At 40.3% G+C, this 12,372-nt stretch overlaps 2 non-coding genes across 2 annotated transcripts; one reads left to right on the top strand and one right to left on the bottom strand.

Annotated features, from left to right (window-relative positions):
• Positions 1 to 9,954: 9,954 nt before the first annotated feature.
• Positions 9,955 to 10,026, bottom strand: trnaw-cca (transfer RNA tryptophan (anticodon CCA)). Its single transcript has one exon. It is a non-coding gene; the product is annotated as a tRNA-Trp (tRNA).
• Positions 10,027 to 11,180: 1,154 nt separating this feature from the next.
• On the top strand, positions 11,181 to 11,322 carry LOC148811581 (U4 spliceosomal RNA). The gene has a single exon (XR_016086385.1). It is a non-coding gene; the product is annotated as a U4 spliceosomal RNA (small nuclear RNA).
• The last annotated feature ends 1,050 nt before the right edge of the window (positions 11,323 to 12,372 follow it).

Raw genomic sequence — 12,372 nt, forward strand, 5'->3', positions numbered from 1 at the left:
GAGAAGATGCACCAGCGGGTGCCTTCACATCTCCAGCTTCAGTCTCGCCTCTAGCTGCGAGAAGGTTAAAAGCACACAAGTGATCTGTAGACGATGTTTGGGGAAGAGATAATTCTGTTTTCAGCACAGAGAGTGAGAATGAGCTCAGTCCGGCTCCAAGCAGAATCCATTCTGGTTTGGTTACTGTTAGACTGTGCGTCTGAGGCTCTTTGGATCGCAATGTGAAAAAAAACAATTCCTCACATCGAGAGGAAGGGAAGATATCATGTTTAAAAAATCAGAACCGAAGACTTGGATCCGGGGCCTCATACTTATCAAATTATTAAAATAATAGTTATTAAAATATCAGATTGTGTTTCTGCAACATTTTGTGCACAGTACGCCATTTTATCTAAAAATAAAACAACAGCCACAACAAGGGCTTTACACGCAGTCTGGGGTATTTTCCCCTTTTATATTTTTGCCACTTTATATCGAACCTGTTATACTCCCAAAAGTGCACAGTAGATTGTACTTAATAAAAATGTACAATTCACCGCTGGTATAAACAGATGTGTGCCGTGTCTGCCTTTGTAAGCATTTGTTTAAAAAATAAGTTCACAATACGATAAAAACACAGAAAGCACAAAGTTAATAATACAACGATACAAAATCAATACCAAATCATAAAGCCAATTAAGTAGCTATCCTTTGAAAACAGAGGACACCTTTATATCTACAAAAAACTTGACATTTGCATTACAAAATGTGTTTTTGAATTACAAAGCAGACAGAGTACTCCCTTAATTCATAGATCAGATCTTGGCCAAAACAAGACAATCAGACGGGAGCTGAATTCGGAACAGGAGCCTCTGCTTCGTCGTTTATTGAGCTTTTGATCAACGACTGAATTACACAGATTCACTATTTTAACTCTTTGATTAAAATACACAAAAGGAACTTTCCTTCAAGCCAGAGTCAAACCAACAACCTAAGGATTCCCAAGTGTTTCCACTAGAGTTCCCCACTCTACCAACTGAGCTATCAAAAAGATATCAGGAGTTGCTCTCTGGCACATACTGCCCAATGTAGTGAAATGTTCCGGATGAGTAAAATCCCAGATCGACATTGTTTCCAACTCGTTTCCTTAGTATTTTTTACCTTGAATTTAAGCCACAAACCAGGATTCTACTGTATAAACTTCTGGGGATATTAAAACATGTTTGATGGGGCATCAATCATTCCAGGCGGAAATGTACTCCTTTTTTTTTCTTGGGGGAAATGAGGAACAAAACTAAATGTCATTCTGTGTTTCTTAGAAGCATTATCACAGCTAATGCATGTAATGCCTTTAGTATGTGAAGGTGAGAGTTCAGTTATGCCAGGGAGTAAAGAGAACAGAAATTTAGAAAATTCATATTTAAATAGATTGCAAATCTTCAAAGTGTTCTGTCACTGCAAAATTATTACAGGGGTCTACCAGCTGCGATACGTGCTTGTTTTGGGACTATTTCCAATAAGTATCGCATTCGCAGTAATTGTGTGTCCTTACTGGTATCTTTTAAACTGTGAGGGACATTCGGTTATATAGTCATTATCCGATTTTAACGTGTCGTGCATTTTAATTTACTGAACATATAAATTGAAACGTTCTGAGTCAGAGCCCCTGCACTTCGTGCTAATTAGAACCACAACAATGCTCCCGTGTCCTGAGCACCACACTGAGCACACGTTCAGCTGGGCTCTGACTTTGTTCAGCACGACTTCTTGTTGCAGTTGAGCTCAGAGCTAGAGCTGATCTCCATATTCTACCGCACTAAGTACTTCGAAAGTTAGTCCACAGTACACACTTTTAAGTGGAGTCAGGTTTTTAAAAAATTAAACCAGCGCCCTGTCACAGAAAAGTACCCCGGTTTCCCGCGAAACAAGCGTAGGTACTCAGCACTATACTAACGAGGAGCGCTTATTCACAGCTGAGCGTGAGCTCTGTTTACTGTCAGCAGACATTTCCTCATTTCCAATGACGTTTTCGCCTGCTCTCAGCTTTTTAAAGACGGTCATAAACGCTCATGAAGTAATTCATGTCAGTTTGAAGTCTGTTTCTGTTGTCTCGGCTCTTGACGAAGAAAAGCCGTACCTGGGAGACTCCCTCTCTGAAGAAGTTTGCCGTCACCCTGCAAGGGAGAAGAGCCATCAATCACTGAGACAATTAACATTAAACACGTGAAATGCGAGATGTTTTGATTTTTTTCCCACTTAAGGCTTCTATCGTTTCTACTCGAACGAGAAAAGCTTTTCATCAGAAGTGGGATTTGAACAAACGTCTCCAAGAGAAACTGCTAACTGAACACAACGCCTTTGACAACGAGCCTTCCTGCCTGTGGTTATTGTATTGAATTATATGTTTTATTTATTTCATAGAGGAAACTTGTACGAGCAAATGTAAAGTTTAGAGAAACTTTAAATAAAAAAATAAAAACGATCAGAAACCGAAAGTGCTTATTTTGCGGATCAGTACTGTATATTCCGATACCGGTGGTTCTGCAGAAGAAATAAGCCGAACTCCAAACACTGTTGCCATTACGGCTACTCTGGCTGCAGCTGCTTTAAGATCTACTCAGCGGGCACAGAAAGTTGAAGGAGGTCAGACTGGTTTGCGCTGTCTAAATAACAGTGTGCGAATTTAAACCTATTTAAATAAGATTATTTACAATGTAATACATGCTCCAAAAGCGTTAATACTGCACTGGCTGCTATTTGAAACGCCTTCATAAATGACGCGTAATAGAGATTGATGCAGTTGGCTTTTATGCTTCACAATACATTGGAATCAGGAAAGTATACTGTATTGTAATCAGGAAAATAAATCAATTATTAATATCCAATACAACGTCTGTTCTTAAAAATGATAGCTGTTTTACACTGACGTCGCTCTTTATGAGATAATCCAGATTGTGAAGACGACTGCACCCTAGCAGATCAAAATATTACACGAAGGCTGTAAAGCACGCTCTGAATTGATCCGAATATTTAATTTCCGCGATCCGTTTAGGCTACAACAGGCAACTTGGCGCTTCTCCAGCAAACCATTTCTCAGTTTTGTGAATTACTTGTGCTTCCAGCACACTAACACCTGCAGCTTGTCAGGATGGCCGAGTGGTCTAATGCGCCAGATTTAAGGGCTCGTGTTTTTCCATTGCTTGGGTGTTTTGGTCTCTGAATAGAGGCGTGGGTTCAAATCCCACTCTGACAGCTACTGTCTTTTCCCTGCCTTGCGTTTTTCCTGTCTTCTTGTGCTCGCTGACAACGACAGGAAGAGGAAAACGGAGAAACCGGCTTGGGGGCACATGATGGGCAGGGAAATACTTCTTGAACACTTATGTGATCAGCAGAAAGTCAAATAGGCTTCGATGTCTGCCTTAAGAACTGTTTGGGCTGCCTGTAATCGAGGAAAGATTAACTGCAAAGTATGCATTCAAATGTGAAAGACCGAAATAGAAAACCAGAGAAAGACTTATTAAAAGAAACATTGTTTTCCTTGCGGTTTCTCCTGTATTTCACTGGCTGGAGACGCTGTGTCCGGGCTCAGCGGTTATATAAGAAAAGACACAGGCGTGGTTCAGGGTTCTGCGCTCCCCGTGCGGAATGCGCGTCTCTTCTCTCCTTTAATACCTTCATACACTCCTCTCAAACCATAGCAAATTCCCGGAATATTTCGGTTTTACCTATTTCACAGGTAGTGGGTCTTTCTTTCCGAGATCACAGGTAGAAACAATAAACACGCTGAAAACAGGAAGGTATTCCTGATCGTAGGCGAAGATGTGCAAAAATAAATTTCCTAAAATCCAATACGGTCCAGTCCCGTTCAGGTACTATTCTGGTGTAGATGAATATTTTTGGCACAGCTGTTACAACAAACAGGCAAATAAACTTTTTTTATTATTTCATTCGAGCTGTACTTTTGAAAATGTTTTTTTTTTCCATTCACTAAATAATACAAAACACAAACCCACCATAAACGTCTGACCATTGATATTCCTGAATTATAAGCTCGTACACACGTACCGCGAAATTCGTGCAAGAGTCACAGCTGGGAGGCAGTTCAACGAATATGATGCCTTTCAGGGGCCGAGTATTAGACACGCCTTATCGTGCAGAGATTATTCTTCCTCTACCGCAGTCTTTGCCTCGGACCACCCCTCTTGGCACATTAGCACTTTTAATTTTCGATTTTCTACATAGAACACCAAATATCTTGAGGAAGTCTGTCAAGCAAAGACTGCTGGATAATTGATGTGCAAACGTTGGTTCAAAATCAACATCCTCTGCTATTGCCGTTGATTCTTTGAGAGTTTCTTCAAGTTCTTCATCTGACCTTCAGTATCGAGGGATATTGAGCATAATACCGTACTATTTGTAGCTTTCTTTTGATCGCCCGTTTTATTAAAATGCCAGCCTCTTTTACAGTTATTTAGATGTTTGGCAAGGTGTAATAGCCCCCCTCGCATCCTCAGCTAAAATATTTTAAAAGTACAACAAAATTACATTATATTGAACAGCGTTTATGTTAACATTTATATTCAAATTAAAGTAAATATACGAAAATATTAAAATACAACTTCGGCGATCTGTCGTTTTTGCTTGTCAAGTTCTCAAACAATTTTGCTATGTATTTTAAATTACTTTAGCTGAAGATGCAACGGGAGCATTCCCGCCACCCACTGGAACCTATAATTCCATGGGTGAATACTAACTGCTTGGAAGTTGCCAATGTCCGTAATTATTGGAAATTCCCGGTAATGTTGACTCTGGTACTCAATTGTTTACTACTGCAAATATCAAAATAGTTCAGGTTTTGCGGAACAATTAAATTTTTGCGGCGATGATGTTTACTATAGGAAGAAGTGCATCCCTGGGTGGGATCAAAAAGCCCACCTTGGAGTTAATAGCCAAACACGCTAACAGGTTGCACCACAGAAATGCTTACACCTTGCTTTTTTTCATTTACATACTTTTGGTGAACAAAAAAATTCGCTCGCATTTCATCTTTCGCAAGCTATATGATTTAAAAAAAACAAGTTGTTCTGCAAAGGAAATTAATAAACGCATAAAACCAAATCAAGACCTCTTTGAGTGTCCCAAATTACATGTTCTGTAAAACAAGACAGGAAAAAAAGGTACCGCTGCAATTCGGATCCAGGATCTCCTCTTTATGAAACAGGTGTTTTAACCAGCTTTACCACAGCGCCGGCAGAACACTATTCTTATACAGGTGGATACCCACCCTCAAACCTTTGTTCTCCCGCTACTTTACCTTTGCCTACTGCCCTGTCTCTCTCACACCTGAAGAAGGCTCCACGGCCGAAACGTTGTGTTCTCTTTCTTCTTTTTTTCAGCATGGAATAAACCTATTACCTATTCTTATACAGCCGCTTGGACACACCGCTCTGAGACATCTGAGGTCGATGTGCGCTGAGCCTGGTCGCCGACCAAAATCATGCCCAAGTGTAGATGGCTTTCGTGACGAGGTGGCCGAGTGGTTAAGGCGATGGATTGCTAATCCCTTGTGCTCTGCACGCGTGTCCCATCCTTGTCGGTTTATGTCTTCGACTTGTGATCCGTTTCTAAGTTGGACTTGCTATCTTTATCTACTGTAGTAGAGTAGTAATATTTCTAGCGTTGGCTGAATATGGCTTACAGCAGTAGCTGACAGATATAGTCTCTTAATAGGTTAAATTTATGCTTTGTACTGCTTTCACCTGACATTAATAGTAGTCCTGATGAACGATTTAGGGACATGGCGCATCTTGAAAATGTTCTTGTTAATTTCAGTTTGGAAAAAATGCACTCACCAGAAGCAGAAACTGGTCGTATCTGCAAAATGCGCAATGCAATAGCAATGTCTTGCTATGAGTCCTTACCTGTTACAGGAGGCGTTGTAGGACTTTTTAGCTCAGAAAAAGCTATCAATTCATCTTACATTTCTACTCCATCAATATTAGCAATGTTATCTTTACTAAGCTCTAAATATAGCTCTAATTAAATGCAAATTTTAAAATACATTTTAAAATAAATGCTATTCCATATATTGTAACTTTGTGGTATTTAGAATTTTTATCTGAGGATGCAAGGGAAAGTATTATACAAATGTGAAAGAGGCTTGTATTTTAATACAATTTTCGATCAAAAGAAAACCAAAATCCGTATGATATTACCGTCAATATCCCTTGATATCAACGTTCAGTTGAAAGATTTGAAGAAACTCTCAAACAAGCAACTGCAGCAGCAGAGAGTTTTGATTTGAACCGATGCTTGCAGCTCAATACTCCATTCGTCCTTGAAAGAAGCAAAGACAGGGATGTTTTGAGTGTCTCCATGATCCTCTTCTCAATCCAAAAGAAAGGTTTTATATGATCCTGATACCACTAGAAAAAGGGTCAATTTCCGCCTGCACTGATGTCCCTTCAAACGTTTTACGTTAAGAACTCTGGACGTTTATACAGTGGAAGCCTGGTCCATTTCTTCTTCTGAACGAGACTATGGGAGTGAGTATTTTGATGTCGAACTTGGGTTTAAAGAGGAACACTAAACTACATTGGGCTACACGTGTGACAAAGCGTTTACTTTTCGACCTCTCGATAGCTCAGTTACTAGATCTTAAGACTGTAAACAAAAACAGCGGGCATTTCTTATGTCCCTAGTTTGAATCCAGCTCGAAGGATGGTGTTTTCTTGTTCCTTAATCAAAAAGGGAAAATTGCGAATTTGTCTTTCACTTTGACGTTCACCCGAAAGCTCAGTATACAAAGAAGTAGAGGCTCCTGTTCTGAATAATCCTCACGTCTGACTGTTTTGCTTAGACCTTTAAAATGTACACTGTGGACTGTTTGCTCTTCCTAACACAATTAAAAAGCCGCCGACAAACTTACCGATCGGGAGTTTAGTTCAGTGATAGCGCGCACTTAAGACGCTCCGTTTTCTATCGCCGGCATCTCTGTATTCTTTTTAAACGCGATATCTTTTATTCTTCGTGTGTGAATTTCAGGGAGACTCATAAACTCTTTGTCTGTTTTAAAGATATATTATTTTAAACCAGACATAATGAAAGACGTAGTAACTAGACACACGTACAAAACACATGAATAGTAGCGGCTCTGAACTGAATGTGGTGCTGTATGGGAACGCGATGCAAACGCCAATGGCACAATGGATAACGTGTCTGATTACGAATCAGAAGACTTTAGGTTTCTACTCCTTCCTGGTTCGTGAAGAAGCTTTTAAACCACGCTACTCAACACTGACATCGTAGTGTGTGCGGTCCTACACAACCTTACTATCGACTGGATGAGTCTTCTGTTCAATCTCCGATTCTTTCCGCACATTCCTGCTATTTCACCACCGTTATTGTAGGATAACAGCCACAGACACGAGAAGATATACTATTCCGAACAAATGTCTTAAAAAATCACGTTAAAAAGGCTGACAATAAGTTTTTGTTTCTTTAACGTAACCTTACTTTTGCCTGTAAAGTTCACATTATTTTCTGTAGCCGCAAATCCCCAATATTTCTGCTGTCTCCCGAGAAACACAAGCGTGGAGTCAAATCATATTAAATAACACAACACATCTATTAATTTAACACCCAGATGTGACAGAACACATGTAAGACTTACACACAGCTTTTAATATGCTATAGTGAATTTGCAAGTGTCCTGGGGAGGGAAGAGAACTGATATTAAGGAAATACATATTTAAAGGGGATGTAAGTCTTAAATGTGTTTTGTCACATCTGGGTGTTAACTGAATAATTTTTTAGCATTATTTATTGTGTTTTGACTCTATACTTGTGTTTCTCAGGAGACAGCAGAAATATTGATGTTTACATTTATTTTCACATTCCCGGTGATATTGACTTAGGTACTCAACTATTTACTCGTAGTTTGACTCGTGTCAAAAGTTGAAAATCTCTGCAAACATCAAGATGGCTAAGGACGTGGAAAGAAATTCAATCACATTTAGAGAAGGTAATGTTTAGATCGGATTAATTCGAAGTGTGTCTCTGCGTGCGTTTGATCTACCAACGTTGTGTTTAACTGAAGGACACCCTGAGTGTGGCATAGAAACTAACACATGTCGTATTTTTTCTACATTCACAGATTTTTGGCTAAAGTAAAAACAAATCGTTGTCATTTTCTTGCCAGCTGGCAGTAATTCTTTTGCATTGATAAGAAAGATGAGCACTTTATCTTCCGCAATGTGTGGATTTCTTGAAAAATAAGCTGTGCCAAAAATGAAATGAACACTTCTTTTAAACATAATGCAGAAGCATGTTTTCTATACCAATAAACGGTGCGAGAAGACAGGAAGAAAAGCACCGCTGGGATTTGAACCCAGGATTTCCTTTTTATTAGACAGGAGCTTTAATCAACTAAGCCACAACGACGGCGAAGCAGTATCCTTTTACAGCCAATTGCACACACCGCTCTGTCACATCTTCGTTCGGTGTGCGGTGAGCCTGCTCGCTGAGCATGTTGAGAAAGGATGTGCAATGGCTTTTATCCGGCAATTTCATTACCAAGGAGCTCAATATGCTTTTGATGATCTACAGGGTGTCCAGTGCAACACAGGCGATGGACTGCTAGGATTTGGAGCCAGGATTTCCCGTTAACTAGACAGGTACTTTAACCAACTAAGCCACGGCGCCAGCAGAATTCTCCTCTTTTACTGCCACTTGGACACACCGCTCTGAGACACCTGCGTTCAGTAAGCGCTGAGTCGGCTGGCTGAGCACGTTCCCTCCTTTACATTCAATAGGAGCCCCGACACGAAGAGAAATGGCTTTTATTGTGCACTTTTCATGTCCAATGCGCTTGACATCTCCCAAGGGCGACAGAGTTCATTTACGACACTTTTCCTTTCTTTCTTCTTTCTGTACTCTTTGATGAAACAAAACGAGAAATCATGTAAGGGAAAATGTCTTTTTTCATGGAGAAAACATGCACCACGAAATGTTGTGTTTAGAAGAAGTGAGTTAACATGAAAAGTGACCTAATTTACCGGAGCAAATGCTCACCTAGCAAGATCTGCTTTACTACTAGAGAGAAGTAGAGTGAAAGACGTGATCATTTCACGCCGTTGTGGAACAAAACTCTTTTTTCTTGGAATTCTAAATCAATTAGAAATTCAGAGTGACACATAAAGGCTTTGTCTGCTTAAAAGTGATGATTTTTTAAAACTGATAAAAATGTAGAAAACACGTTTCTCACGTAGAAATTTAAGATGGGGGTGGGGTATTACTAGTAGCGGCGCTGAACTCACCATGGTGCAATTGAGTTACGTGACGGGCTAGTGGTTTAATGGATAACGCGTCTGATTTCGGTTTATAAGATTGTCGATTCGACTTCTACCGGGGTTGTGTGATTTAAATCAGGCTCCTCAGAAATAGATGTCCGTAATGTAAATGAACCGCACCTGAAAGCAAACGTTGGGTCTGGGTTCCTTTCTTTCCTGCATGAAATAGCAAATCGTTACAAAAAAAAACACCAACTAATGTCCAATAGTCCAATAGTTAGTCATTTAAGTAAACATGAATATACTGTAAGGTCTTGGTACATGGGAGTGGATTTCAACCACAATTAAAAAAGGGCAAATTATAATTACAGGCTTCAGACACTTTTTCATACAAAAGTGACCAAACACTCCCTAACTTTCAGGTTTGCTTGAACCTGTAACAAAAAAGCGGTCTGAAACTTCCATTCTCTGATGTCACTTTCTCTAAAGTCAGACGTGATGTTTCGCGGATGTGCAGTGTGCCTTTTCTCTTGTGTTCAAGATGAAACGCTGCATAAGCTCCTGACTGCGTGTTCTGTACTGTTCTGTTATTTCGTTCAGATTACCTATGTGGTGTACAGATAAAACTGAACAGCGTGGTGTAATTTCCGGGTTTGGCACCAGCAGCACCTGCAAACCCATCAGCTAACCTCGACGTGATTTGAACACGCAACCTTCTGATGTGGAGTCAGACGCACTACCGTTGCGCCACGAAGTCACTCGCTATCCATGCTTTTAATTCCCTCAAAGAGAAAAATCAGCGTCCCTGAAAAATATATATTTTTTTCATTCTCTCCTGTGTGGAGCGCCTCCGAGGGTCTCTTTTCCCAGACCACAGATTATTCTTCCCGCCCGACTCTCTCACAGAGACCAGACACACCGTCTCCACTAATGTGTTTACTACATCTATAGATCTGACCCCCTACAGCCCCGATATTCCTGGACAGGATATTTACCACCCTTTTATCGTGAACTTCTCAACTTGACCTCTCCCAGGAGAAGCACAATTAACACAGAATCCTCTCTCCATTTAGCATTTATCAAATTGCGTGGATGCAGACATCACTCAGAATCACCTGTATGATTCTCCAGAATTCAAACTGGCTGTGCTTTAGTGCTTTCAAAAATGTATAGGTGACTAGCTTCCTAACAGTTTTCAACAGCATTTGAAAACAGCTGTCAATGCATTGGGCTTGAACCGACCCCAGCTGTCTTGGGGTCTGTCTTAGAAGACAGCTATGCCTGACACTACACCATCAACACACATGCCACAGAGCCCCTCAGAACATCATACGATAATGCCACTGATATTGGAAGCTTTCTCCAGCATTTGTGCTGATTCCACATATCGCGAAGGAATCATGATATTGTTCAATACTGTCGCTAGACGTTCGAATGGGTTTCAGGGCCAGGTGGACTGTTTCCTAGAGAGTCATGAACCGCAGTGGTATTGTATTGCAGTGAGACAACACAATGCCTGCTAGACTATTCATGCTATTCGTGCTAAATGCCACATATTGTGTTTGTCCAGTCGTGTCAGTCATCCTGAAGCTACGGAAAGTCAGACGCAAATGTGCTGTAATACTTTCAGGAAGTTAGGATTTGTTTGTGCAAAATCCGAGAACATTGCTCTGTTATCTTATATCTTTGCTCTGTCATCATCATCAAGGCTCTGTCATCTACTGCTGAAAATGAGCAGTGGTTTTCTCAGAATGCCCTATGTATCCAAAGGATGTAAACTATGAAATAGTTAAACCTATGTAAACCTAAAGCTATAAGGGGAAGACAAATGTGAAGCGTTACAGCAATGGCATATCATGAGATGATTAATCGCAATTTCCATAGGAGCCCCATGGTTGCCTGGCAACCGTCAGCTTTGCGCAGTGGCAGTATCGTCGCCTATGAGGTTTAGCAGAGGCGCAGTTATTGCTAGTTGAAAACATTTCCCAATACCCCGCTTCCTCTGATTTGAAATACAATCAGTGGGAGCAATTTTTGACAGTCTCGTGAGAGGCTGAGCAAGGTGTTTAAAGACAAATTTTGTCATTGTATCATCATAGCACAAAGAAGCGTGTTTTTGTCTTCTCAACAGAAATGTTCTTTAGCTCTTTCAGCGTTATGCAGGGAACAACGTCCGTTGAGATCACCTTTGAGTCAGTGCAAATGTTTGTGAGCTGTCAATTCAATTTTAATATTGGTTGTACTGGTGTGCTGCTTGTCTGTGAAAAATTAATCTTCTGCTTCTTCATGCCGAATCATCTGCAAAGATCGAGTTTATTCAATGTTTGCGCACAGCACTCCATCAGGAATATTTTGTCCTAGTTCAATAAGGACTTACTGCACGCATTCACAAACCTCACAAACCGATAAAACCGGTTTGCTGGTTAAAAGATTTTATTAAATGTGAAAAAAGGTCTGATTGTGAAAAGGTCAAAATGTTAGTGAAAAAATCAGTAACATGAGGAAAAATAAACTGTGGGAGCCCCATGACTCCCCATGTCATGCTGTATTTCTCTCTCATTCTACTGGGAGTGGTGCCGTCGCTTCTGGATAAAGACTCTCAGTAGTCATTCCAGACAGGTCAGGTATGACTGTGCTTTGCCACAAGAACCTCAGAGATTGTAAGCTGGGTAGTTTCAGATCACTATTTTATTAAAGGTTCAAGCAAACCCAAATACTTTTGCAAGAGACATTTCAGAATCCCAGTCAAATCCAGTATGATTGCTGGATCCTTCGAATTCGACTGAAGTATAGCACAGATCTGCAGTCCACCATTAGAATACTGTGGGTGTGTTGTATAAGCCACATGGCCAAAATAGTTCTAAAACAGGAGATGCATCCTCGTTTAGGAATGTGGTATAAAGTGAAATGGTCTGGGAAGAGTCCTACGTTTGAACAGTTCAAAATAGACGTAAAGGGGTATTTACGGACTCTTTCGAAATGTAAGAACAAGCTGTGCGGACCTTATCTTTATTTACCTTGTGTAATCGTTTTTCATAAAGTGTAATTGTATTATAGCATGTGCCCCTGATGATTTTCTTCATACGTTATATGTGCTCTTGTT

This window comes from Atractosteus spatula, assembly GCF_055471065.1.
Source record: "Atractosteus spatula isolate fAtrSpa1 chromosome 10 unlocalized genomic scaffold, fAtrSpa1.hap1 SUPER_10_unloc_8, whole genome shotgun sequence".
In the NCBI taxonomy this organism is placed as follows: Eukaryota; Metazoa; Chordata; class Actinopteri; order Semionotiformes; family Lepisosteidae; genus Atractosteus; species Atractosteus spatula.